The sequence below is a fragment of the Oncorhynchus nerka genome, linkage group LG4 (genome assembly GCF_034236695.1).
Source record: "Oncorhynchus nerka isolate Pitt River linkage group LG4, Oner_Uvic_2.0, whole genome shotgun sequence".
Lineage (NCBI taxonomy): Eukaryota > Metazoa > Chordata > Actinopteri > Salmoniformes > Salmonidae > Oncorhynchus > Oncorhynchus nerka.
Window position 1 is genome coordinate 62,727,047 of NC_088399.1, and position 27,961 is coordinate 62,755,007.

At 44.0% G+C, this 27,961-nt stretch overlaps 1 pseudogene; it reads right to left on the minus strand.

The window, feature by feature from the left end:
* Positions 1–11,195: 11,195 nt before the first annotated feature.
* LOC115128367 (glutamate receptor ionotropic, kainate 5-like) overlaps positions 11,196–27,961 on the minus strand; it is a 136,682-nt pseudogene continuing 119,916 nt past the window's right edge.

Consider the following 27,961-nt stretch of genomic DNA (forward strand, 5'->3'; position numbering starts at 1 on the left):
GGCACAATGTTCGTGTCTTCCTTTTAGATTCTTCAAAGTAACCACTAGTTTGCCTTGATAACAGCTTTGTGCACTCTTGGCATTCTCTCAACCAGCTTAACCTGGAATGCTTTTCCAACAGACTTGAAGGAGATCCCACATATGCTGAGCACTTGTTGGCTGCTTTTCCTTCAGTCTGCGGTCCAACTCATCCCAAACCATCTCAATGGGGTTGAGGTCAGGTGATTGTGGAGGACAGGCTATCTGATGCAAAACACCATCACTCTCCTTCTTGGTCAAATAGCCCTTACACAGCCTGGAGGTGTGTTGGGTCATTGTCCTGTTGAAAAACAAATGATAGTCCCACTAAGCGCAAACCAGATGGGATGGCGTATCGCTGCAGAATGCTGTGGTAGCCATACTGGTTAAGTGTGCTTTGAATTCTAAATAAATCCTTGACAGTGTCACCAGAAAAGCACCCATACACCATCATACCTCCTCCTCCGTATTTCACGTGGGAACCACACATGCAGAGTAGAGGTCGACCGATTAATCGGAATGGCCGATTAATTAGGGCCGATTTCAAGTTTTCATAACAATCGGAAATCTGTATTTTTGGGCGCGGATTTGCCAATTTCTTTAAAAAATGTGTAATTTTTAATTGTTTTATACCTTTATTTAACTAGGCAAGTCAGTTAAGAACACATTCTTATTTTCAATGACGGCCTAGGAACGGTGGGTTAACTGCCTTGTTCAGGGGCAAAACGACAGATTTTTACCTTGTCAGCTCGGGGGATTCAATCTTGCAACCTTACAGTTAACTAGTCCAACGCAATAACGACTTGCCTCTCTCTCGTTGCACTCCACAAGGAGACTGCCTGTTACGCGAATGCAGTAAGCCAAGGTAAGTTGCTAGCTAGCATTAAACTTATCTTATAAAAAACAATCAATCATAATCACTAGTTAACCACACATGGTTGATGATATTACTAGATATTATCTAGCGTGTCCTGCGTTGCATATAATCTGACTGAGCAAACAAGCATACAAGTATCTAAGTATCTGACTGAGCGGTGGTAGGCAGAAGCAGGCGCGAAAACATTCATTCAAACAGCGCTTTCGTGCGTTTTGCCGCTCTTCGTTGTGCGTCAAGCATTGCGCTTTTTATGACTTCAAGCCTATCAACTCCCGAGATGAGGCTTGTGTAACCGAAGTGAAATGGCTGGCTAATTAGCGAGCTCTAATTGTCGTTGTGTTGCTGGTTCGAGCCCAGAGAGGAGTGAGGAGAGGGACGGAAGCTATACTGTTACACTGGCAATACAAAAGTGCCTATAAGAACATCCAATAGTCAAAGGTTAATGAAATACAAATGGTATAGAGGGAAATAGTCCTATAATTCCTATAATAACTACAACCTAAAACTTCTTAAATGGGAATATTGAAGACTCATGTTAAAAGGAACCACCAGCTTTCATATGTTCTCATGTTCTGAGCAAGGAACTGAAGCTTTCTTACATAGCACATATTGCACTTTTACATTCTTCTCCAACACATTGTTTTTGTATTATTTAAACCAAATTGAACATGTTTCATTATTTACTTGAGGCTAAATTGATTTTATTGATGTATTATATTAAGTTAAAATAAGTGTTCATTCAGTATTGTTGTAATTGTCATTATTACAAATTAATAATTAATTTAAAATAATAAAATTAACCAGGAAAGAAATTCCAGATGTTAACTTTTAACAAGGCACACCTGCTAATTGAAATCCATTCCAGGTGACTTCCTCGTGAGGCTGGTTGAGAGAATGATAAGAGTGTGCAAAGCTGTCATCAAGGCAAAGGGTGGCTACTTTGAAGAATCTCAAATAAAAACATATTTTGATTTGTTTTACATTTTTTTGGTTACTACATGATTCCATATATGTTATTTCATAGTTTTGATGTCTTCACTATTATTCCACAAGGTAGAAAATAGTAGAAATAAAGAAAAACCCTTGAATGAGTAGGTGTGTCCAAACTTTTTTGTAATTATTTGTAATTTTCTTTCTATTTTAATGTTATTTTCTTTTAACAGGGGTTACACAGACAACCAAACAAACTGCACCACACAGACCAAGTACAATAAAATGAATAAGGATAGAGCAAAACGTAATACAAAAAGGCAGTCATAAAAAAAATATATACAAAACATCACAATTGTAACATAGGTCATTTATGGGAGGTTTTCTACATAGGACCAAAATGGAGCCCAGATTTTCCTAAACGTATCCGACCTCTGGTATAAATCAAAGGTACGTTTTTCTAGAGGTGGGATAGCAGAAGCTTGAGAAAGCCACATTATCACAGATGGTACTTCAGGTGTGGACCATAATAACAATATGCATTTTTTTGGCTAAGTATACAAGGGTATTGAACAGACGTTCAGAGTCAGGATCAAACACAACCTTACAATCAAAGTAGAGCAAATATACATTCGGTGAAAAAGCTAATTGTCTACCCAAGATCTTTTGGATGTGTAAATGAATATCATTCCAAGATTGGATTCTCCTACAGTACCAAACAAAAATGCATGAAGAGTGCCAGTATCCTGTTTACATTTAAAACATAAATGTGATGCACTGGAAAACATTCTGTGAAGGCGGACCGGTTTAAAGTAGGTTCTATGAAAAATGTTGAAACCTAGTTATTGTATGCTTATAGAGGTGCATTTGGGGAGGACCCTTTCGCAGATAGAAGCTCATTCTTCCTCACCGAATGCATGTCCAATGTCTCTCTCCCAAACATGTCTCAACGCGTCATAGGATGAGGCACTTTTGTTCAATAAAATAGAATATATGTCTGAGATTAAACCTCTCCGAACAGTAGATTTCGTAAATAGTTTTTCCAACTTCAGTCATTTGAAAACGTAGTTTATCGGCTTTCTTCTGACCCTCTATGAAATGTCTAAGTTGTAGGTACTTTAAAGAAATCTTTGGGGGGAATCTGGATTAAGGGCAATCGGTGACCAAGTACCTCCTTGCATCTTTCCAAGCTAAGAGTGCATTACAGTATGTACTGTGACATTGTCAGATAAAGACTGGATCTTTTCAAAGCTATTAATAAATGGTAAGGAAGTGCTCTTGGATGACATGCTATTGATTCCATTCCAACCTAAAGTGAGTGGCATCTGTCTAGGCACCAACTAATCATGTGCTTGATCTGTGCAGACCAGTAATATAGTTGCAGATTTGGCAAAGAGACCCCTCCTAAATCATTAGGCTTCATTAGCTTGGTACATTTGATTGTAGGTTTATTTTTGTTCCAGATAAATAAATAAAAACATAGATATAGTTGCATTCATTTTCTGAAAAAAAGGACTGAGATAGACAGCAGGGAATATTTTGGAATAGGTAACTTAGCCGTGGAAGGATATTCATCCTGACGACATTAATTCTGCCAAAAAGAGAGTTGGTAGGGTAGACCAGTTACTCAGATCCTGTCTAATCTTTGTGAGCAAAGGCATATCATTTGAAGTAAACAGGTCTTTAAGATTTGGAGTAACACATATGCCCACGTATTTTACGCCTGTTTCAGACCATCGTTTCTAAGTTGATTGTAGAAGGGATATTAAAAGGTAAAGCCGTGGATTTATCCATGTTAATTTTGTACCCTGACAGGTGACGTCTCTTTCAGACATATTATTTAGAGCAGGCATGAAGATAGGGCATGTCTCAGGCCAGAACGTCTTGTCGAACTCTGCCGAGAAGCCGTCTAGGCCGGGTGCCTTGCCAGAAGGCACTGCCTTAATAGTGTCCCAAACCTATTCAGGAGTAAAGGGTGCATTTAGTCTATTTCTATGCTCATCAGATATAATGGGCAAGATAATCTTATTCAGATATTTTGCAATTTCGTTGTCCGATCTTGTACATTGTGAAGTATAAAGGAACGTATAGAAGTTGCAAAAGAAAATAATTGATAAGCAATTGATCATAAGAAGTGGAGCCATCTGCCATTCTTATAGACTTAATCAATCTTTCATGCTGTTCTTTTTAAAGTTGGTGTGCAAGTAGACGGCTCGGACGGTTACCAAACTCACTCTATTTTTGCTTGGTAAAAAAACAACCATTTTTTTTTTGTGCATGCTTTGTATGCTCTAAATTGAGTTTGGCCTCAGCACCACTTAGTGAATTCCAGTTCTCCGGGGTTGGTGGTTGTTTATGAAAAAGTTCTAAATGTATTACTAAATGCTTCTTCCATTCTAAGCTTCTTGATCAGAGAGGCATGGGAAATGATATGACCCCTTATGGTTGCTTTGGCAGCATCCCAGACAGTTGCAGCTCAAACAGGAGAGAGTTGATTGTCGAGGCAGTAATGTGATCATTTATCTTTTATCACAGAGCAGAGCAGAATCCTTCATTGTTAAGCAGAGACGTATTAAGTTTCCAATATCTCGTTTTGGGAACTGTTTTGCCGATTTCAATATCTATATACATTGGGGCATGGTCGGAAATTACTATAGAGCCAATAGCACATGACTGGACAACATGCATGCAAATAGAGGCCATATAAAAAAAAAACAATTTAGAATATGAATTATAGGGTCTAGAGTAGAAAGTATAGTCTCTTTCCGTGTCAAATCGCCAATTGGCAACCCATCCATTATAGGATTAATTGACACATAAACAAACATTACAATAATTCACTGTGGTAATGAAATGATCATTCTTCTTCCGGCGTTCTCTGCATTGCGCATCGCATAAAGAGTGAAAAAATACATAATAGTAAGTAAGGTCATCCAAAGAATAATTACATCCCTAGAGCAGTAAAATAATATACATTCATATATACATACATACACACTGCCATATATACACATAGCTACTGCGGCAGATGGCAGAGAGAAGTGAGGGGAGTGTTTATTGAAGGGAGATATCTTGCAGCCCGCTGGTTCCACCCCCTCACCTCTCCCTGCCGTCTGCCACAATAGGTACACTATGTGTATATATGCAGTGTGTATGTATGTATATATTTATGCATATTATTTGACTATTTTATGGACTTCCTGCCCCAGGCGAGCCTGTGGATCATTAAGCCAGGGAGCACTGGGGGATAAAAGAGGAAGCGGCCTGCACAACGGGGCAGAGAACAGAGAGGGAAGTAAGAGAAATAACTGTGGGATTACTCGTTGTGACCTGGACTGTCTGACTACCCCAACTGTGTACAGAACCGGATTGGCTGAAGACCCGAGTTTTAGGATTACCCCTGCCTGGAGAACGGAACAGACAAGGAGAACGGATTGTGGACTGTGAAATGGTTGGTGAATTCCCCCCTTTTCCCCAGTGTGCAAAACTCCCTAATGAACTCCCCATTTGCATTCTAGTTGTGCTCCTTGTGCGTGTTTGATTGAACTTGGTGACGTGGAAACCCCACACCCTTGAACCTGCTACACCACCTATATACATACATACACACACACACACACACACACACACAGACACACACACACACACACACACACGACATTAGGATGCAACTCTCTCCATACGTCTACCATGACCAGATGAATCACAATCGCATTTGAGAGCATTTGAGGCTCTATGATTTGAGACTGGAGCAGTTGATGATTTATCCAATTTACCCAAAGTACAATTACATTCTCCTGAAATAAACCCAGGTCCCTTGCAGTGATGATTAAGTAATGAAATAATGTCAGGCATACATTTTGGGGAGTCTGTGTTTGGGCCATATACATTTAGTATAGTAAAATGTTGCCCAAGTATATTACCTGTAATCAAAATAAATCCTCCTTCAGGGTCTGTATCTTGGTGCTCAAATATAAATGCACATTTTTTTTATTTACGAGGACGGCAGTGCCTCTTTTGTTTGAACTAAATGAAGAAAAGTACACCTGGCCCACCCAATCCCTCTCCAGTTTAGCATGTTATGTTGTAGATAAGTGGCAATTGAAACCCTTTCCTTTTTTTTAAAAAGAATGTTAGAATTTTCTTCCTCTTGACCACATGCCCAATGCTCAAAACATTCCAGGAGACTGCTGTAAATTAACTGTTTATGTTACAGCAGTAGTAAAGAATAACGTAACCCAGTAGTGCATCGCAAAAATGAAAACAATTACTAAGATGTTTGTGTAACCCTAAACTAAAAAAAACATACAAATAAAGTTTAGAAGAACCCCACTGCCGAGTCCCCAAATTATACGACAGATCTCAAACACAAGACCTACCCTGTTTTCTGTCACTTTACTAACAGGAAGCCCAGGTTTTTTAAGAAAAAAGAGAAAAACAAGTTTCACTATGTCCTATGTTGAATAAAGGGGAATTAACATAGATCTATGGACATGTGGATGAAAAATGAATAACCTAATTTTTCAAATTGTCCTAAGCATTAACGCTATAGCACTCATATGCATGTGCCCGAACAGACACACCATACAGTTTTGCCGCTAGAGTGCGATGCGCCCTGTTCGATGACTGGGGGCCTGTCAAAAGTATCTCCCCCGAAGACGTCTTGCAGGAAAGAGGCCATGAACTCGGTAGCATTGCGCCCTTCTGTCCCCGGGAACAGTTTCCCTGTTCATCTAGACCTTTAACTTTAAGTTCTCTGAGGTAAACTCATTGTTTTTGGTCTCCAATTCGGTAAGCCGCTTATCTATGTCGGTCAACAACGTTACAATATCCTTTATTTTTGGGGTTTGGGCCGCGATAGTTGTTTGTCGTGTCGCCATAGATGACTGGACTTCTATCATAATTCCAGCTCCTAGACTTGACACAGAGGAGTGAAGTTTGGTCATGAAATCAGAGCGTAGTGTAGCCATTTCTGCGTGGATGGTGGCTAGCATCTCCATAACGTTAGCATCCGCCATCTTGTTACTGATCTTCTTTGCATCTTCTTGTTTTCCCAGTTCCAGACCTATCAAATACATGCCACCCGAATGTTGCTAGAGTCAGTAGGTGTGCAAAGTGTGTTCTAATATTGATAAATAAAAGGTTAAAACATAAAAGCATCAACCTTTAGTGGAGAGGCCTCGGAACATGTCTTTAAGTAGCCATGTTGAAACCCTCTCTCTGTTCAAACTTTTGACTGGTACCCTACATTTGAAGTCACTTTTATGTTGACACTAGTACCAGTACCTCACTGTTGGGGAAATACAGTTGAAGTCGGAAGTTTACATACACCTTAGCCAAATACATTTAAACTCAGTTTTTCACAATTCCTGACATTTAATCCTTGTAAAAATTCCCTTTCTTAGGTCAGTTAGGATCACCACTTTATTTTAAGAATGTGAAATGTCAGAATAATAGGAGAGAGAATAATTTATTTCAGCTTTTATTTCTTTCATCACATTCCCTGTGGGTTAGAAGTTGACATACACTCAATTAGTATTTGGTAGCATTGCCTTTAAATTGTTTAACCTGAGTCAAACGTTTCGGGTAGCCTTCCAAAAGCTTCCCACAATAAGTTGGGTGAATTATGGCCCATTCCTCCTGACAGAGATGGTGTAACTCAGTCAAGTTTGTAGGCTTCCTTTGCTCGCACACACCTTTTCAGGTCTGCCCACAAGTTTTCTATAGGATTGAGCTCAGGGTTTGTGATGGCCACTCCAGAACCTTGACTTTGTTGTCACAACTTTGGAAGTATGCTTGGGGTAATTGTCGATTTGGGAGACCCATTTGCGACCAAGCTTTAACTTCCTGACTGATGTCTTGAGATCTATTTTGTGAAGTGCACCAGTCCCTCCTGCAGCAATGCACCCCCACAACATGATGCTGCCACCCCAGCATCATGGTTTGGATGGTGTTCTTCGGCTTGCAAGCCTCCCCCTTTTTCCTCCAAACATAATGATGGTCATTATGGCCAAACTATTTTTGTTTCATCAGACCAGGAGACATTTCTCCAAATAGTACCATCTTTGTCCCCATGTGCAGTTGCAAACCGTATTCTGGCTTTATTATGGCGGTTTTGGAGCAGTGGCTTCTTCCTTGCTGAGCGGCCTGTCAGGTTATGTCAATATAGGACTCGTTTTACTGTGGATATAAGATACTTTTGTACCGGTTTCCTCATCTTCACAAGGTCCTTTGCTGTTGTTCTGGGATTGATTTGCCCTTTTTCGCGCCAAAGTACGTTCATCTCTAGGAGACAGAGCGCGTCTCCTTTCTGAGCGGTATGACGGCTGTGTGGTCCCTTGATGTTTATACTTGCATACTATTGTTTGTGGTACCTTCAGGTGTTTGGAAATTGCTCCGAAGGATAAACCAGAATTGTGGAGGTCTACCATTTTTATTCTGAGGTCTTGGTTTATTTTTTTTGATTTTCCCATGATGTCAAGCAAATTATTTGTGTCATGCACGAAGTAGATGTCCTAATCCATATGACAAAACTATAGTTTATTAATAAGAAATTTGTGGAGTGGTTGAAAAATCACGTTTTAATGACTCCAACCTAAGTGTATGTAAACTTCCGACTTCAACTGTATCTCATAACCTGTGACTTAAGGAGTCAGGTGAATTAAGAACTCCTTTACGTGAAATATATTTTCCTGTTTGCCTCAATGCCTTGGCTATAGGCCTGACACCCTGTGGCACAGAGTAGCACTGTGGAGTGGCTGTACTCCACTGTTCGCTACTGATCCTGTGTTAGACTAGTGATGGCCAGGATGTTGAACTGTGAAAATCTAAAAAAAATCGCTCAGTCCCAAATTAAAATATGTTTGCGCACAAAAACACAGACATATGCAAACAAAATACCAGATATAGCAGTTTGTAATCGTAAAAAAAAAAAAATATATATATATATATGTACAGTCCCTGGCGAAAGTATTCGGCCCCCTTGAACTTTGCGACCTTTTGCCACATTTCAGGCTTCAAACATAAAGATATAAAACTGTATTTTTTTATGAAGAATCAACAACAAGTGGCACACAATCATGAAGTGGAACGACATTTATTGGATATTTCAAACTTTTTTAACAAATCAAAAACTGAAAAATTGGGCGTGCAAAATTATTCAGCCCCCTTAAGTTAATATTTTGTAGCGCCACCTTTTGCTGCGATTACAGCTGTAAGTCGCTTGGGGTATGTCTCTATCAGTTTTGCACATCGAGAGACTGAAATTCCTCCTTGCAAAACAGCTCGAGCTCAGTGAGGTTGGATGGAGAGCATTTGTGAACAGCAGTTTTCAGTTCTTTCCACAGATTCTCGATTGGATTCAGGTCTGGACTTTGACTTGGCCATTCTAACACCTGGATATGTTTATTTTTTAACCATTCCATTGTAGATTTTGCTTTATGTTTTGGATCATTGTCTTGTTGGAAGACAAATCTCCGTCCCAGTCTCAGGTCTTTTGCAGACTCCATCAGGTTTTCTTCCAGAATGGTCCTGTATTTGGCTCCATCCATCTTCCCATCAATTTTAACCATCTTCCCTGTCCCTGCTGAAGAAAAGCAGGCCCAAACCACGATGCTGCTACCACCATGTTTGACAGTGGGGATGGTGTGTTCAGGGTGATGAGCTGTGTTGCTTTTACGCCAAACATAACGTTTTGCATTGTTGCCAAAAAGTTCCATTTTGGTTTCATCTGACCAGAGCACCTTCTTCCACATGTTTGGTGTGTCTCTCAGGTGGCTTGTGGCAAACTTTAAACAACACTTTTTATGGATATCTTTAAGAAATGGCTTTCTTCTTGCCACTCTTCCATAAAGGCCAGATTTGTGCAATATACGACTGATTGTTGTCCTATGGACAGAGTCTCCCACCTCAGCTGTAGATCTCTGCAGTTCATCCAGATTGATCATGGGCCTCTTGGCTGCATCTCTGATCAGTCTTCTCCTTGTATGAGCTGAAAGTTTAGGGGGACGGCCAGGTCTTGGTAGATTTGCAGTGGTCTGATACTCCTTCGATTTCAATATTATTGCTTGCACAGTGCTCCTTGGTGTGTTTAAAGCTTGGGAAATCTTTTTGTATCCAAATCCGGCTTTAAACTTCTTCACAACAGTATCTCGGACCTGCCTGGTGTGTTCATTGTTCTTCATGATGCTCTCTGCGCTTTTAACGGACCTCTGAGACTATCACAGTGCAGGTGCATTTATACGGAGACTTGATTACACACAGGTGGATTGTATTTATCATCATTAGTCATTTAGGTCAACATTGGATCATTCAGAGATCCTCACTGAACTTCTGGAGAGAGTTTGCTGCACTGAAAGTAAAGGGGCTGAATAATTTTGCACGCCCAATTTTTCAGTTTTTGATTTGTTAAAAAAGTTTGAAATATCCAATAAATGTCGTTCCACTTCATGATTGTGTCCCACATGTTGTTGATTCTTCACAAAAAAATACAGTTTTATATCTTTATGTTTGAAGCCTGAAATGTGGCAAAACGTTGCAAAGTTCAAGGGGGGCGAATACTTTCGCAAGGCACTGTATATACAAACAAGCCTGAAAGTAGGGAATAATCCTGCTATCTTTCGTCATGAAAGGTCCACGTTGGGACGCAGGCAGATGAATTCAATGACACTTCCTGTGTAGCCTCAACTGTATGTCCTCTGGGCACAGAAGTGACAACAGGTACAAGTCCACTGCCACCATTAAAATGCCATGCTACAGTGATAAAGTTGACCACATCTGAGGGGTTGAGGGTGGTATTGAACGTGATGTTCTTTCCCAGTACCACAAACAAAGGGCCAGCTGGCAGTATGCCCTCTCCATTGCAGTATCCTGAGAGAGATTGGTTTTACAAGTGTGGATGGCGTGGATATTGGGCTAAACTATCTGCAGTGGCAAGACAGATACAATCCCCCGAATATATCAAGAAACGTTGTTTTCTTAGCTCCCCTATTTAATGCAACAGTCATAATGTATTCAGTAATCTTACCAACAGCTGACATGAAAAGTCATAACGTGACCTCAAAATGAACTTTTAAAAAAGCATGAAAAAAGCATGAAAAAAGCATGCTACTTGTCGCTTTTACCGACTGAATGACTCTTATTCTGTACTCTACTGCACTGTAGCTCCTTCTACTGAGACAGAATGTATTGTTGAGGCCTCTCATGACTTGTGTGAGTCTGTCAGTGCGGTGTACAACATCCTGTGTGACAGACCACCGATAACACAACTAGATACAGCAGGAAAGTGCAACTTCTAGATATTAAATCAGGTTTATGTCCATGCACACACAGGCACGGACATATGCAACGACACCAGATTCAGACGTTTGTATACTGTTTTTGTTTTTTATTCCAAATACCTTTGTGTGTCTATATATTTAACATCAGACGACTACGCCCCTCTTACAGTACCCCACACTTCAACAGTAGTAATAATAACAATATAATCGTAATAATATACATTTGTCGTCATTTCCTTAATAATCCATTTAGCACTGGTATAGAAATCTGAGGGAAAATGAGAGAGAAAGAAAGAGCATGAAATATGACAAAATACACTTCGACACCATTCTTTCCTCTGTATGCACTCTCACACACACACACACACACACACACACACACACACACACACACACACACACACACACACACACACACACACACACACACACACACACACACACACACACACACACACACACACACACACTTATGACCCCCATATGAATCACACAGAACACACATTAACACAGGTTTCCTATTACCATTGGCCAGACAGGACTGTGCATTACGTTTCTGCTGTTCTGCTTTGTACGTATGTAATCATCGTTTTGTCTCATTTGTCATTCCTTGTGCTGAGTTTTGGTATTCTCCTTTTCTCTTGCTATTTATATCCAGTTTATTCAATTCTGATCTGTTTGAAGGATTCACAACGCACTGTGTTGTTTAACTGTGCTCTGTAGCTCTGTTGCGTTGTAATTTGATGGGGCTATGATACACTAACTCTGTGTTTAAAACTCTGTGGCAAAACTGGCTTGTTGATCAGTGGAAGGCAAGGCCACTCTCTGCTACTCTGACAAGCAAACATGGACTGTAATATTGTCCTGTGATCTGGGTGTACTGTCAGAATGTGTTTTAGAGAATGCCTCTTTAGACTATTGACCTTTGAACTTCGTTCCCGGGCTTGTGACTGGTGGGAAAGATACCTCATTTACGCACGAATGGTCATGATCTCCACATTGGCTTTCGTAAGGATCTTTAATGACAGACCAAAAACACGAGTCAATAACTAAACAGTGACCAAGAAACCAATGACGACAATAAAAAGATATTCGAAAGAAAGAAAGAAAGATAGAAAATAAATTAGGCGAGTTAGACTCTGACAGAAAGCAAATCGAAAACACAAATTCCAAAGTTCAAGCTCTTCCAGCTGCTCTGGGGAAAAAAAATATGCATCTTCTTGGCAAGAACCGACTTCTTTAAACGCAAGAGTTTCTGTGTGTTTGAAGTCTCTATGGTCCCCTGAATCTCTCCAGCGCTTGTTGGATAGGTCAAGTCCTCCCATCAGATCCAAGTGAAAGAGAGAGAGAAGGTCAAAAGCCAAACCAGGCAGCTTGAACACACTTATGCTTACTGTTGAACGGTCACCACATGGTCTCTCACTGCACCGTAAGGGCAGCTAACGGTCATATGTGGTCAAAAGTCATTTCCCACTCCATAGACAGCCTGATCCATTGCTTAGCAGGACTCCTGGTTTAGGAGGACGGCCTTGATTAGGTTGGTGTCTCCGCAAATTCTGCCCTGGAGAATAACCCCCTCAAACAGGTCAGAGTGGTTTGATCCTGCCGTGTCAATGCACTACAAGCTCACAGCCCCTTCCGCTCCTCGTTCCTACGCGTTTCTCTGTTGAACCCTGACATTTGACTTTTAACCCTCGACCCTTGTCACATGTCCGATCCCTCCGTCCCTCCTCAGTCTTGTTTCCCCAGCAGCAGGTCTGTGGTGGGCGCCTTCGCCGGGGGTAAGGGCCGCGGAGGGGGCGTGGGCTTAGGCTTGGGTCGCTTGGGGCTCGCTGTGCCGCAGCCGCCCCCCTCGCTGTCGGTGTTGGTGGATGAGGGTGGCGGGGGTGGAGTGAGGCGGGGCAGGGACATGGAAGAGTGTGGGCCGAGGTGGGGCGGGATGCGTGAGAAGGACGATGCTGACCTCAGGCTCTGGATGCGCCGACACTCCTGGCAGATCCGCACATGGGCACAGCTCCGGGAGGGTGGCGCCGTGGCAGCCTCGGGCGGGGGAGGGGGTGTCGTGGTGTTGGCACCCAGCGGGTCCTCCAGGAGGCGCTGTGGCCCCGGACCCATGTCTGAGGGCCCCCCTACGGCCCCACACCCCCTGCTGCTCCCCCTCCGCCAGTCAGGTGGCCCGAGCTGCTGTACAGCTTGCCGTTGCTGAGGCGCATCTCGCGGACTAGGCGGATGGGTCTCGGGACACCCAGCTGGAGGCGGGTGGGGTGGCGCAAGACGCCGCCAGTGCTGGCCAAGGGACGCCGCCGCCGAGAGCGTGAGCTCTTCTTACAGGAGATGGCGTTGCGGAACTCAGTCAGCATCTCCTGACACACTGACACCTAGGCGAGAGAGAAGAGGAAGATGGAGCGAGAGAGGGATGGAGAGAGAACGACAGAGAGAGGGAGAGGCAAGATAGGGAGATAAAGAGAGAAGGGGATGATCGTGTGAATGTGTGGGAGAAGGACAGAGGAAAATCTTCCGAGGTTTACTAAACTTGTTGCACTGTTCAAATACGGTGTGACCTCTGGGCAATGGTAATATGACAAATAAGTAGCTACCTACAGTGACACTGACACACATTCAAAAGGATCTCACATACAGAACAAAGCTAAAGACGGAGCGACAACGGAGACAGGAATCACAAATACAAAGAAAGCAGCAAGCAGAGATAAAGTAGGGGCAAATGAAAGTCACAAACAGCTTTTTACCCAGACGGCAATGAAATAAACAACACAATGGACTAGCGGGAGGAATAACAATGACCAACACAAAACATAGAGACAGAGACAGAGGAGTGAGAGAGAGAGAGAGACAGAGACAGAGGAGTGAGAGAGAGAGAGAGACAGAGACAGAGGAGTGAGAGAGAGAGAGAGAGAGACAGAAACAGAGGAGTGAGAGAGAGAGAGAGAGAGAGACAGAGGAGTGAGAGACAGAGAGTGAGAGAGAGAGAGAGACAGATGAGTGAGAGAGAGAGAGAGAGAGAGAGAGAGAGAGAGAGAGAGAGAGAGAGAGAGACGTGAGAGAGAGAGAGAGAGAGAGAGAGAGAGAGAGAGAACTGAATCACAGACAGCCTAGACAGAGAGCTAGAGAGATGAGGGAGCGAGAGAGAAATGGAGAGAAACAAAGGACAGAGAAAGGAAAACGCAGACGTCGACCATCACCCTCTGTTTGCTTGCAGCCATTTACACATCAACACGACGACGCCGAAACACAACACTCACTGCACTACACACCACACGAGAGAGAGAGGGAGAGAGAGAGAGCGAGCTGGCGGGCGGGCTGGAGTTGTGTTGCCATAGTAACCTACTGGAGTGCGTCTGTGGTTTTGGCCGGGGCAGGAGTGAGGGCGTACCTCGTCTGTCTCTGCCGAGCGGCGGGTGGACCACACAAACTCCATGACGGCCACGAACACAGCGATGATGAGGCCGCAGATCAACACCACGAAGATGCCCCCGATGTTCTCCATGCCCAGACCTGTGGAGGAACGGAGGAATTATGTACACAGTTCGAACACACGGACAGAGAGGGAATGGTAGGGCTGTGTGTAAGGACATACACATGCACGACACGCACACAGATATTTGTGATTACCCTGGCACACACATAGGGCACAGAAAAAGCCCAGGACACGATGAAATAGCCTCCACAGGATCATAAGGTCATTTTCACGCTCTCTATACAAAGCCTTAGGGGGGAGAAAAGCTCTGTGAACCTTAAGCGGCCTAATGTTCCTACAGGGAGTGTGTGTGTTGCCAAAGACTTCAGTCACCCAAGTCATGGACCGTTCTCTCTGCTACCGCACGGCAAGCGGTACCGGAGCGTCAAGTCTAGGTCCAAATGTCTCCTTAACAGCTTCTACCCCCAAGCCATGAGACTGCTGAACAATGAATCAAATGGCCACCCAGACTATTTACATTGACCCCCACCCCACTTTGTTTTTACACTGCTGCTACTCACGGTTATTATCTATACATAGTCACTTTACTCCTAGCCTACATGTACAAATTACCTCGACTAACCAGTACCACCGGTACCCCCTGCATATAGCCTCCTTATTGTTATTTTATTGTGTTACTTTTTTATTACATTTTTTAACTTCAGTTTATTTAGTAAATATTTTCTGAACTCTATTTCTTGAACTGCATTGTTGGTTAAAGGGCTTGTAAGTTAGCATTTCTCGGTAGAGTCTACACCTGTTGTATACGGCGCATGTGACAAATTTGATTTGTTGTGGGTGTGTACAATTCAACAAGCCTGCATTCATTGACTTAATAAGTCAATCAACCACACGAATCCCCTTCAGCTCTTCCTGTTCTATTTCGAAGACAGAATATTCAACACAAAGGTTTTTACATGTTTTTATTTATTTTATTTTATTTTTTTATCCTCAAAATGTCTCATAAGAATGCTCTGAGCAAGTACCCTTGTTATGTTGAGTGTATCAAAACAAAGGCCCAAGTCTCCCTGCTTTAACCTCAGGGCACTTATTTATCCCATGGATGACTCAACTGTAACGAGTGTGTCTGGTTAAAAAGTAGTGCACTATATAGGGATAGAGTGCCATTTGGGTCGCACGTGTGTCTTACTGCGGGGCTGCCAAATATGCAAACCACAAACAACATCTAGCGTGCTACGTCTGGGTCTATATCGTTCAGTCTGTTGCTTGTAGCTATCTAAGCATTTGGAATGGGAGAAGGGTTAGCAGATGTCCCAAAAGGACACTGCACAAATGAAAAATAAGAAACACGTCAGAAAAGGGGCAAATACAAAATCCAAATGTGCTTTTGGCACACAAACACACACACCATGTAGACATTTATATCCCCCTGGTAAAATGCAGTAATCATCACACTAATCAAATACATCTTCCAAATTTGTTTTGTTCTTAAACCAACACTGTTTTTCTCCTCATGCATCATTGCATGCGCTATAGAACAGCAGAATATGTACCCCCCCCCCCCGAGAGGCTCGTCACCTCCGCTTCGTCAACAAAACAATAACAGCGGTGGTGGGGCGGACAGTGACTCAGTTTCCCCCTACTGCGGAATCCATCTCTAAGGATGAGGCATAATAAACCCAACACACATTCACACACCACAAACACACACACACACACACACACATCTAACGCAAATGTCATTTCCAGCTGTGAGTCATTGTGATGGGAATAGAATGGACTACACGTATCAATTCACTTGTATACCACGATTCTGCGATACCAAAAATACATGGACTTTATGAGTATCTGAGGAACAAGTGCTTGCTACTACGTGAGGAAATGTCAGCAATTGTATTGTATACAAATGGTATTGTGTACAGTAGTAATGTGACTGCATAGGAGCTGGTTTGGAACAAATGAACATTATCTCAGCTGTATGACGGCTGACGGTTGCTGGGCAGTCGTTACCAAGAACAGGACCTGACGGAGAGCCACTCCTGGATGGAAAAGTTGTGTATTTACTAGCCTAACTTAAGGTATACGATATGCTGGGCTGGGAGGGTGTGTGAGGGAGGGTTAGGGTTAGGGTCCTATTTCATTTCCCCACAAGTGTTCCATTCATTTTCAATCCTCTCGGAGTAGGAGTGCTGATCTAGGATCAGCTCCACCCTGTCCATTTAATCTTATTGATTAAGATCAAAAAGGAAAAAGTGATCCCAGATGAGCAGGCCCCCTGATCATTAGTGCTGGTACTTTGCCAGGTCTCCATTGCGAAAGAAGTCTTCTGACCTCAATGGGACTTCCTGGTTTAAGTAAAGGTTCAATCAAATAAAAACTACTGGCACAGGTGGTGCTGTACCCACCTTTGGCTCGGTGGTCCTCCTCCTTGGGGCACTGCCCCCCTTCCCACCACCTCCTCTTCAGGATCTCCAGCCTGTTGTTCTCTGCCAGCTGTAACACCCCCAGAGTGATCTCCTCTTTAAACGGCGAGCCTGAGGAAGAGGGGGAGGAGGGAGAGAGATAGAGGGGGGGGGGAGAGAGAGAGAGTTACAGAGAGAGGGAGGAAAGGAGAGAGGGAGAGAGAGAGAGACAGACGGACAAGGAGGGAGAGAAGGAGTGAAAGAGAGAGGGCGGGAGAGAGAGTTACAGAGTGCGGGAGGAAAGGAGAGAGGGAGCGAGAGAGAGACAGACAGATGGACAAGGAGGGAGAGGAGTGAAAGAGAGAGAGAGAGAACAATATTACTGTTGCTAATTGTGTATCACCATGTCCTCATTATTGATTTAACTTCCTGTGTCATTGCTTGGCGATTAAAGATAGTGACAAATCGTGTCAATAAAGTTAATTGAATTGAATCGAATCAAGATGGAGGAAGCAAGAGAGGATTGGGAATAGAGAGGGCTTTAAAAAGAGGTAGAGAACGTGGTGATGGAGAAAGAAAATGAGGGAGGGGGTGAGTGAGCGAGAGGGAGGGAGGGAGAGAGAGAGACATTTATAATTGGGACTCTGCACTACATGTGAGCCAACTGTAACCTTAGAGGTTGGCATCCATGCTGTTGTGCAAATACAACAAACACCAATTATACTGTACATGTAAGTCAGAGGTTGTAAGGTAGGCCAGTCAGACATACTGTTAATATTCAGTAATAGGCTAGTTAGCTGGGATGGAACCATCTGTGAACTCCACAGATGGATCTCCACTAACAAAATGTTAAATGTCAAAATGTTCCCCCTGAGATTTTCACTGTGGGACCTCTGTTCCCAAGCGTTCCATCCCAATTCCACCCCCGGCTAATAGGGAAGGCGAAAGAACTCCCACATAGCTGGAGTCGTGTAAATACATACTTCCCCCCCTAAAAAACAAGGATCCAAGCCTGTCCTTAATAAATCTGTTGCTGAGGACCACCTACTTGTGTAACATCAAAGTTGCTGAGGAAGAAGCAACTGTAGCCATGGCGACAGGCTTCTTAAAAGAAAATGTTGGGTGATGAGATGTGAGTTATTTCTGACCTTTGAGCTGGAAGGCAATGTAAAGGCATGTTGATGAAAGAAAGAGGAACCGTATCCCTGGTCAGTCCTTGAGGGAAATGTGATACTGTATGTCTGAGGCCTACTTTGATGTTTTGAAATTCTGGGAATTCTTTGGGGAAAAAATGTCCCGAGGCTGTAATACATAGCCAGGAATCCATCTAAACCAGGTGGGTTTGATGTTAAAGTGGGCCTCCAGCAAGAACATGCAAGTTTACATTTAGGTTTATCATCAAAATAAAATGAGAGAAGTGTAATAACATGATAAGTTCCAGGGAAATGACACCCAATAAGAATAGAGCTCTTAGTGGTTAGGGTGTGAAACCGTGACTCTTGGTGTCCAGCATGCCTCCTAACCCATCCTTCTCTCCTTCCCTCATTCTCTCTCCTCCACCCTCTCCAACACTCACTCAGTGGCATTTGGATGGCAGTCCTCACTCCTTCTCCCCTACCCCCCCGACCACACTCCCTCTCCACTCACCCAGGGGCATGCCGATGCCATAGCCCTTGGTGTCGAGAAGACCACCTATTTGGGTGAGATTACAGTTGAGGCGGCGGTGGTACTTGTTCATGGTGCTCTCCAGCAGGAAGGCGTATTTGGAGTTGACCACGCGGGCGATGCCCTCCTCTGTGCTCTTCACAAATACACTGGGCTGCTTGGAGTGCATGTAGTTCCACATGCGCTGGTACGTCTGGTAGCGCGAGTTCTGTTGATGGGTGTGTTGAAGGTTGTCATGGCAAGACAAGAAGGGTTTTGAACTTTTTGTGATACCCCCAACACATACACATGAACCCCCATCCCCTCTCTCTCACACACACACACGCACACACACACACCCCTGCACAAGTGGCATAGCGCAGCTTAGAATGGACCCCCCCGTCTGAGCAAGGCCCCAACCACATTTTTTTGTTGCAGTTTTATAGCTAATCTCATGCCATTTTACACATTTTTCCTTGAAGCTGAGAGAAAAAGTAGCTGTTTTAAAGCTAATTTCCTGCAATTCTACACATATTGCAATGAGCCTTTTTCATATTTAAAGCAGATTTCCTGCAATTCTAAACATACATGTATGATCTGTTCAAATGTCCTGCACCCCCACCCCCCAACCCCCACCCCCCACCCCACACACACAGCATACAATCCCTACCATGAAGAAGGTCATGGTGGAGCCTCCTTGAATGGTACCATACTGGATGTTTGTCTGGTCAGCCAGGTCGTCAGGAGACTCGATGGGCACCTCCATCCTCTGAACAGTGAGGAAGGCTGCCAGGTTGGCCGTGTAGGAGGAGATGATGATAAGAGTGAACGCCCACCTGGGATGGAGAGACAGGGGACAGGCATATTACCACGAGTTACACTATGGCAAAGTTAAGCCTAGCCTAGTCCTGGACTAAAAAAAGATACCTATAGGTGTCACGTTCTGACCATAGTTCTGTTATTTTAGTCTTTGTTTTAGTATGGTCAGGGCGTGAGTTGGGGTGGGCAGTCTGTTGGTCTTTGTGTTCGGCCTAGTATGGTTTTCAATCAGAGGCGGGTGTCGTTAGTTGTCTCTGATTGAGAATCATACTTAGGTAGCCTGGGTTTCACTTTTGGTTGGTGGGTGTTTGTTTCCGTGTGAGTGTTTGGGCCACACGGTACTGTTTCGGTTTTCGTTTTGTTCACATCGTTTATTGTTTTGTATTTCAGTGTTCAGTTCGTTTCAAATAAATATCATCATGAACACTTACCACGCTGCGCTTTGGTCCGATCCTTCTTCCACCGACGACAATCCTTACAATAAGATCTTAGTTGTTGTCCAGAATATGGTGGCAGAATTATGGTACCTATCCCAAAATGCCATTTTCTTTCCAAAAATCCTGGTTGCATTTCCTGCTTTTTCACTAGTTATTCCTTCCTGATTCTTGGAATCTTCCACCCAGGATTTCAGGGAAATGTGGGTAAGTTACCAGAACCCTAGTCCAGAAATAGGCTTAATTTGTGTCCAGGAGACCATCCCATTTTATTACACCTCAAAGTTCTGCTCTTTTTCTGAATCCTTGTGAAGGTCAAAATGACAAATTGTTGAACTCTTCCCATTCACAGAACGCTGTTGCACTGATATCATGAAATGTTTGTTGATCGTCTGAGCATCTACATAGTTTTCAAAAAAAGTAACTTATTGCACTACTTTACCCTTTTAGGTTAAACCCAGTTTTATTCTGAGCAGTGCATTGCAGTATCAAGACAATTCAGAGTTAACGGAGCTAACAAACTAGAGTGAGAAGTGAGTGAGGTTGGGTGTAATACTGCGGCACAATATAATTCCCATCAGTATATGACTGCCATCTGCTTGATCTGATGAACAGTAGCTTTGAGAGAAGAGTAAAGTGGAGGAAGAGCGGAGGAAGAAATATAGAGATTGATACTGTAGATAGACACACACACGTCTCCCAAAAAAAACTCCCACACTCACCAGACCCCGGAGACGCAGCGCGTGGACAGGGCGCGGGGCATAATCTCAGAACCCTGCTGCATGAAGCCTCCCACGGGGAACCACAGGCTGTTACCCAGGGTGTACTGGTTCTCCAGCATGTCCTTTCGCCCCATAGGACACGGGTGGGAGTTGTACCACTCATACGGACTCAACCTGGGAGGTGGACAGTGAGAGAGGTGGACTATGAGCTTCGACATATGCTTTATGTCTTCAACACATGATTCACACATACTAGCATCGTGTCTTAATGAGTGAAAAAAAGATCCCCAAAATTGCATTTTGCTTCTCTCTATTAGATAAGTAGATGAGGGAAAGAAGACTTGTATAACCTCTGGTCCCAGATCTGTTTGTGCTGCATATCCAACAGATATAGGACCACCAGGCTACTCTAACCAGTGTATATGCAGGTTGAGGTGTCCCCCAGCCCACTAGGTGGTGTAGTTAGCTACCTGGCGGCTAGGAAGAGCACACAGCTGACAGCCAGGTAGGCCAGCAGCATGAAGAGCCACACGGCCGGAGAGAACGGGTCCAGGAAGGAGAAATAACCTGGCTTCCGTCCCTGATTGGAGGACGAGGACAAAGTTAGTGTTAACGGAGATCGATAGCGGACGGTGCAGTTCAGATTTCAAACACAATGGGGCAGAGTATTGGCATTGATTGCATCACAGACTGGGCAATGTGAGTACAAGGTCGTATTCATTAGGACTCAACAGAGCAAAAGGTTTTGCAGCAGAAACATGGAAACAAGTTGCTTCAGTCCATTTTCTTCAATTTGGTACCTAATGAATACGACCCACGACAGCTTGAGTAATTACATTGATAATGGAATGTATTAGGCTACAGAGTAATGTGGTTTGTTTTGTTTGTTGTCCATATGTGATAATTGCTTTTTGGATGAATCCGGTTGGAGGTGACACTTTATCAGCAGACGTTAAAATACTCATCATGATCATAGTTTGAATACATCCTTATAATCATGACTTGTATATGATTACGTGTCCTCATAAGAAATGATTGATACATGCAATGTACTCACCTATGGGACTAAATACATCCACGTCTGATAGACATTTTGCTAATGCTTAACAAACCATTTTATCACGGTCTATAATCAGTTTATAGGCACAGAAATAAAGTGTTAGCCGAGGTAGTAACAACAATGTATAAAACAGTGTACATTCCACTGCACCCCTGGTCCAGCTGGAGGCTTTCCATTGCTTTCCATTGCTTTCCATTGCTTTTTCATAGCTAGGAATGACACTCAGGACATGGCAAGAGCCGTGACAACTCTCACAGTGGAAAAGCACCAACGTAGTACAGCACACATAATCTGTACTCAATAACAGTGCAGAACCATTAGTGGTAAATCATAACTAAATGGACTGGTCTCCGTGGTCATCTTACCAAATGGACTCTGTACAGGATGCTGATGCCCAGGGACATGAAGGGTTTGGAGAAATCTATGACCTTCTCCCTCTCTGAGGTGATGGTGAACCCAGCTACCGCCAAGTCTGCTTTCTGTAGGAGAGAGGGATGGTGAGGGGGGTATTGAGGGAAAGAGAGAGATAGACAGAGAAAGAAAGTGTGAGAGAGAGAGAGATAAAGAGAGAGGGAAGGGAGAGAGAGAGAGAAGGGAGAGAGAGAGAAAAGACAACAGAGCGAGAGAAAAATATTGATGAGAGAGATATAAGACAGAGGGGAGTCGAAGAGAGAGCAGAGAGATGGAGAGAGATATAAGACAGAGGGGAGTCGGAGAGAGCAGAGAGATGGAGAGAGATATAAGACAGAGGGGAGTCGAAGAGAGAGCAGAGAGATGGAGAGAGATATAAGACAGAGGGGAGTCGATATAAGAGAGAGCGGAGAGAGCAGAGATGGAGAGAGATATAAGACAGAGGGGAGTCGGAGAGAGCAGAGAGATGGAGAGAGATATAAGACAGAGGGGAGTCGAAGAGAGAGCAGAGAGATGGAGAGAGATATAAGACAGAGGGGAGTCGAAGAGAGAGCAGAGAGATGGAGAGAGATATAAGACAGAGGGGAGTCGGAGAGAGCAGAGAGATGGAGAGAGATATAAGACAGAGGGGAGTCGAAGAGAGAGCAGAGAGATGGAGGGAGATATAAGACAGAGGGGAGTCGAAGAGAGAGCAGAGAGATGGAGAGAGATATAAGACAGAGGGGAGTCGAAGAGAGAGCAGAGAGATGGAGAGAGATATATACATTTTTTTTAAAGGATGTTATCGAGGAGGACTTGAAAGCAGTCTTGACATGTAGGAAAGCAGGAGGAGAAGAGTCTTCAAGAGGGAGGTCTAGAGGAAGGAGAGGGGCGGGAAACACCATAGAGGGCATAGTCATCATAGAGTGCATGGCTGCTCCAACAAAAACAAGACCCCAGACACCTCTCAGTTCCTTAACTACAGCTTAATTGATTAACGAGGACAGACTCGTTAACGAGTTTCACCCTCTTTCATCATGCCGTATCAGAGAGGGAGAGAAGGGGGTGTGTTAGTGTGTTATTCAATGAACTGTTTAGGCAATGCTAGTGTGTGTGTGTGTGTGTGTGTGTGTGTGTGTGTGTGCTTACTGCACAAGTATGCATATTAAAAAAATCTAGTGAGTGTATATTTTCATGGAATTTACATAACTTTGTGTGTGAGGGCTCACTCTGCATATCCATTAGTGTGTGTCTCTCCGTGTGTGCCACCAAGAGCGTGTTCACTCCACATGAGCGCATGTGTGTGCACTTAGAGCGTGTACACTCTTAGAAAGAAAAGTGCTCTCTAGAACCCATAGGAGAACCCCTTTGAAGAACCATTGTTGGTTACATGTAAAAACCCTTTCCACAGAGGATTCTACATGGAACACAAAATGATTCTACCTAGAACCAAAAAGGTTTTTACCTGGAACCAAAATTGGTTCTCCTATGGAGACATCCGAAGAACCCTTTTGGAACTCTTTTTTTCTAAGTGTATACACACGTGTGTGTACACGTGCGTTCATCAGGGTGTGTGTGTGCCGACCTACGCTAGGGCATCACAGGCTGCACCACTGTATAATTAGCGACAGAGACATTTGATTAAGCTCTTAATACGCCGGATAGGTCACGCACGGCTCCACTACCCCACCAGCTCCACTCACACTGGGGGAAAGTAAGGTCATTATGGATGCCATCATCATTATCATTACCATTTTCAGTAACGGCATTATTAGATGCTATCGGGAGTCGAGATAGGGCCAGCAATCACACAGATAGCATCGGTAATTGCAATTGTCCTTTTTAGTTGTGGCAACAGCAGTGGCGGTAGAAGTAACGGGTGAGTCTATGGCGTTGTGGCGAACATATCGTTATCAGTCACAAACGTATCAGCAACAGTAGTGCTAGACACCGTGTTGTTACTATGGCAATAGCAGTCGAAGGAGCATTAAGTGCCTTACGGATTCTGGTACATTTTGCTCTTTGTCACAAAGTGGTGCTGGCTGCCTGCTCCCCCTTCCTCAGGGACCGGTTCCCGCTCAACCCCTCCTCTGAACTGCAGGTGGGTGCCAGTGAAAGCCACCTTGATACACACTCTTTGGGTTATGTTTGATAAATGTCGAGTGTCAACTTCAGTTGACATACCAGCCCCTGACAGACACGTCTGGTCACAGGCCCTTTCAATGATCTGACTGTTTCAATAAGCATATCTTTGAGCCCGGGAAGTTCTCCGAGAGCTACAGGTTAACCTGGCGATCAGCAGACTTTGATTGAGACGCATGACTTCACACCCTTTCGATCCGTTGTCACCAACCATGGTCCTAGAGAACTCAGCAGGGTTTTGCTCAATCCCAGCACTAACACCCGATTTGATGAATCAACTAATCATCACAATTTTAGACTAATTGCATCACGTATTGTAGCGCAGAGCAGGGGCAAAGCCTGCCCGTCCCTATAGCTCTCTACAACCAAGGATTTTAGACTAATTGCATCACGTATTGTAGCGCAGAGCAGGGGCAAAGCCTGCCCGTCCCTATAGCTCTCTACAACCAAGGATTTTAGACTAATTGCATCACGTATTGTAGCGCAGAGCAGGGGCAAAGCCTGCCCGTCCCTATAGCTCTCTACGACCAAGGATTTTAGACTAATTGCATCACGTATTGTAGCGCAGAGCAGGGGCAAAGCCTGCCCGTCCCTATAGCTCTCTACAACCAAGGATTTTAGACTAATTGCATCACGTATTGTAGCGCAGAGCAGGGGCAAAGCCTGCCCGTCCCTATAGCTCTCTACAACCAAGGATTTTAGACTAATTGCATCACGTATTGTAGCGCAGAGCAGGGGCAAAGCCTGCCCGTCCCTATAGCTCTCTACAACCAAGGATTTTAGACTAATTGCATCACGTATTGTAGCGCAGAGCAGGGGCAAAGCCTGCCCGTCCCTATAGCTCTCTACAACCAAGGATTTTAGACTAATTGCATCACGTATTGTAGCGCAGAGCAGGGGCAAAGCCTGCCCGTCCCTATATCTCTCTACAACCAAGGATTTTAGACTAATTGCATCACGTATTGTAGCGCAGAGCAGGGGCAAAGCCTGCCCGTCCCTATAGCTCTCTACAACCAAGGATTTTAGACTAATTGCATCACGTATTGTAGCGCAGAGCAGGGGCAAAGCCTGCCCGTCCCTATAGCTCTCTACAACCAAGGATTTTAGACTAATTGCATCACGTATTGTAGCGCAGAGCAGGGGCAAAGCCTGCCCGTCCCTATAGCTCTCTACAACCAAGGATTTTAGACTAATTGCATCACGTATTGTAGCGCAGAGCAGGGGCAAAGCCTGCCCGTCCCTATAGCTCTCTACAACCAAGGATTTTAGACTAATTGCATCACGTATTGTAGCGCAGAGCAGGGGCAAAGCCTGCCCGTCCCTATAGCTCTCTACAACCAAGGATTTTAGACTAATTGCATCACGTATTGTAGCGCAGAGCAGGGGCAAAGCCTGCCCGTCCCTATAGCTCTCTACAACCAAGGATTTTAGACTAATTGCATCACGTATTGTAGCGCAGAGCAGGGCAAAGCCTGCCCGTCCCTATAGCTCTCTACAACCAAGGATTTTAGACTAATTGCATCACGTATTGTAGCGCAGAGCAGGGGCAAAGCCTGCCCGTCCCTATAGCTCTCTACAACCAAGGATTTTAGACTAATTGCATCACGTATTGTAGCGCAGAGCAGGGGCAAAGCCTGCCCGTCCCTATAGCTCTCTACAACCAAGGATTTTAGACTAATTGCATCACGTATTGTAGCGCAGAGCAGGGGCAAAGCCTGCCCGTCCCTATAGCTCTCTACAACCAAGGATTTTAGACTAATTGCATCACGTATTTTAGCGCAGAGCAGGGGCAAAGCCTGCCCGTCCCTATAGCTCTCTACAACCAAGGATTTTAGACTAATTGCATCACGTATTGTAGCGCAGAGCAGGGGCAAAGCCTGCCCGTCCCTATAGCTCTCTACAACCAAGGATTTTAGACAGCCTTCTCATGAGTTATCGTGGCGATCACAGGCTGCCTTTGACTGATTGACGACCCACCTCATTGACCCACTTTTACAGCCAGTCGTCTAGACGGTGTGCCTGCGTGCGTGCGTGTGTGTGTGTGTGTGTGTGTGTGTGTGTGTGCGCTTACCCTATTGATGAGCTCTCCCACCATGCCTGTCCAGGATCCATTCGGTTCAGGCGCTCCGTACAGCCCGTCATCCACCAGCTTGATCCTGAAGGAGAACTTCAACAAGTCCGACAGCTCTCTTAGCATGTCCACACAGAAGCCCTGGTACCGGTCGTTTCCCCGCAGCTCCTGGTAGTTGGACTTATGCATCACATACGGGTTCTCCTGCAATAGAAGGACATCAAAAGGTCCTTCAAGAGCTATAATTCAAAGAAGGCGAAGGCATTTTCCCGAAACATGTTGATTTAAATAAATTAATAAAAAATAACCCCCCCCCGCGTGTCTTTTGTTATTATATGTAGCACTGACTTTGCTAACAGACACTTATTAAGGGATGCATTTGCTTACTATGACTGTGATGTGTGGTTGTCTCTCAAAGCTACTTCTAAGATGATTGCACTAACTAAGTCGCTCTGGATAAGATTGTGTGCTCAGTGACTGAAATGGAAATCTACATGTAATATATATCTTTGAAGTAAACATCCAGCAAACAAACAGCTGCTGAATATTTCTTCATCATTATTCAAAGAAGGAACAGTGTCCTGAAGGAGCTGACTCTTTACTTGTAATGCGAACACATACCCACATTTACATATATTGTAATTTCTTGCATAGAGGTCACTGGCGAAATGATTTGTCATTAAGGGGCTATATGTGACTTATTAGCCATGAATGACATTAACATCTACAGTACTTAGCACTGACTTGATGAGGTGTATAGAACTGATATTACAAGTTACTGTACAATTAAATTATTAGTGTACCCCTAACTGGCTCCTTTTTTGTTCTTGGTCAATTTTATGTCATTTAAAAGATATATATTTTTTACCTTTATTTAACTCGGCAAGTCAGTTAAGAACAGATTCTTATTCACAATGACAGCCTACCGGGGAACAGTGGGTTAACTGCCTTGTTCAGGGTCAGAATGAAAGATTCTTACCTCGTCAGCTCGGGGATTCGATGCAGCAACCTTTCAGTTACTGGCCCAACGCTCTAACCACTAGGCTACCTGCCGCCCTCAAATGAATCTTGAACACTTGAGAAATGTGGTTTGACCCAAAATGGCCAACAGAAAACCAACAGTTTCACATCTACCAATGCAAATGTGCGAAACCAATATGTCTTTACCAATATGGTGGTGACGATGAGCGTCTTGTTAGCCAACGTCTCCGACATGTTGATGTCCAGAGATGTCGAGTTCATCGCCAATGTGTTGTTAGAGTACCAGATCCCGATCTATACACAGGGATGACGAAGGAAAGAAAGAGAGGAGAGGGGGATGAAGAGGAAGAGATATAGAATAAGGTTGAACCCATGATCAATGTGTATGTTTTAGTCAAAATGTATTGTGCTTGTCAAATCAACTCCTAAATTGAGCCATTCCCCCCCGACCCCACCATGACCCAGTGACATTTGAACCCATGATCCCTTGACCTCTTTATGACCCCCACGGTGCTTCTCCAGGATTCTCAGGGTGTAGTTTGTCCTCTGGCCTTTGCTGTTGAACTCCACCCTGCCGGTCAACCCATCATACTCCACCTGAGAGAGACAGAGAGACAGAGAGACAGAGAGAGACAGAGAGACAGAGAGACATAGGGAGAGGGAGGGAGGGAGGGAGGGAGGGAGGGGAAGCACGATAGAGAGAAAAACATACATTTATTATTTCAAGTAGCCAGGGAAAGAGAGAGCGGCAAATAGA